Below are 2,186 nucleotides of genomic sequence, written 5' to 3' on the forward strand. Positions count from 1 at the left end.
TTTTTTTTCCTTCAGTCTGGTCTTAGTTTCTAATTCCATTCTGCAGTGGATGAAATCAAGGATCCTTGGGAAAGTGGCTTATTCTATGACTGTCAGGAAATAACAAATTGAGCCTGGAGCATCTTGCAGTGCCAGAGAGTAACTAAGTGTTCCAGAAAGCCGTGGTGATGCAGGTCTGGCACAGGACACAGGTGCCAACTGAAAGAGCTTCCAGTGGCCAAAGTTGAACAATTTAAGCAATAAAACAAATCAAATAGCATTGAATTATAATCTAAAGTACAAAATAGTTGTCCATGCATTCATACTGATAGAAACATATGATTGAATAAATAAGTAAATAATAAATGGGGAAAGATAGGCCAATCTCCCATGCAGAAGAACTCCAAACGGATTATGTAGACCATCCACCCTCAAGGTGGTGGGGCAGAACTTCTGCTCTGTATGTTGGGGCTGTGCATCCTGACTTCCTTTCAAAGAATCCATTATGGAAAGGGTGTGTGGGAAACAGTAGCTGTAGTGGAGAAACCTGGCAAGCACGAACTCAGCCAGGAGACCATGGTTAGCACCACAGTGTTGAGTCACCTTGACAATGTGTCCCTTGATATGATGTAATGAGAATGATAGTTTACATCTTGTGGTCTTCCTCCCCAAAGTCCATAGCCCCAGTCTAATCATGAGAAAAATATCAGACCATTGAGGCAATTCTACAAAATTTTTGAGCAGTACTCTAAAATTTTCCAGGTTATCAAAAAAAGGAAAGTCTGAGAAACTGTCACAGCCAAGAGAAACCTAAGGAGACATGATGGCTAAAAGTAATAATATCATGTCCTGGATAAGATCCTGAAACACAAAAGGACATTAGGTTAAAATTAGGAAATTTGAATAAAGTATGGACTTAAGTTAACAATAGTATGTCAATATTGGTCCATTAGTTGTGATAAATGCACCATACTCATGTAAGATGTTAACATGATATAAGATGTTAAACTGGGTGTGGGGTTTGTGGGGACTCTGTCAATCTTCGCAACCTTTCCATAAATTTTAAACTGTTCCAAAATAAAATATTTATTTAAAAAATATCTCATATCTCTACCCCTAGTGATAACCACCATTAAAGTTTGATGTCATGGATTTTTCTATACCTTTGCTTGAAATACACACACACACACACACACACACACACACACACACACACACAGAAAGAAGCTTCTGCACTTTTGAGCTGCAATTTTTTAAATTGGTGTACATATGTGGTTTTAATAGCTGTATGTAGTTTCAGGGTACATGTGATAATTTGATAAATTCATATAATTTGTAAAGATTAAATCAGTGTACTTAGGAAATCTATCAACTCTAAAATAATGCTAGAATCATTCAAATTCTTCTCATCTAGTCATTTTGAAATGTACAAAAGTTATTGTAAACTCTAGTCACCCTACTGATTTATCAAACACTAGCTCTCATTTCTTCTATCAGACAATGTATTTCTACCCATTAGTCAATTTCTCTTCATCTGCCCCTCTTCTCTACCCTTCCTGGGCTCTGGTAACCACACTATCTATCTTCCTGAGACTTACTTTTTTAGCTTCCACATATGAGTGAGAACATGTGACATTTATCTTTCTGTGCTTGCTTAATTTCACTTAACATATTGGCCTCCAGTTCCATTCATGTTGCTGCAAATGACAAGATTTCATTATTCCTTATGGTTGAATAATATTCCATTATGTTTATATACCACATTTTATTCATTCATTTGTTGATGGATACTTAGGTTGATTCCATATTTTGACTCTTGTGAATAATGTTGCAACAAACATGGTAGTGGAGATGTCTCTTTGATATAATGATTTCCTTTCTTTGGAATATATACCCAGTAGTGGGTAGCTCTATTTTTAGTTTTTTGAGTCACCTCCAAACTGTTCTCCAGGGTGGCTGTAGTAATTTACCTTCCCACCAACAGTGTATGAGGGTTCCTCTTTCACCACATCCTCACCAGTATTTGATATCGCTCATTTTTGGATATATGCCATTTAAACTGGGGTGAGATTATATCTCATTGTAGCTTTGATTTTCATTTCTCTGATGAATAGTGATGTTTTGCAATTTTTATATACCTGTTTGGCCATTTATTTGTGTGTCTTTTTTTTTTGAGAAATGTCTGTTCAGATCTTTGTCTTTTCTTT

General features: G+C 36.1%; 1 protein-coding gene across 2 annotated transcripts in view; it reads left to right on the forward strand.

Moving 5' to 3' along the window:
• Positions 1–2,186, forward strand: part of MC2R (melanocortin 2 receptor) — a 37,171-nt gene that overhangs the window by 10,863 nt on the left and 24,122 nt on the right. The gene's annotated exons all lie outside the window — the stretch shown is intronic.

Source organism: Cebus imitator, unplaced genomic scaffold, assembly GCF_001604975.1.
Source record: "Cebus imitator isolate Cc_AM_T3 unplaced genomic scaffold, Cebus_imitator-1.0 Scaffold242, whole genome shotgun sequence".
Taxonomy (NCBI): Eukaryota; Metazoa; Chordata; class Mammalia; order Primates; family Cebidae; genus Cebus; species Cebus imitator.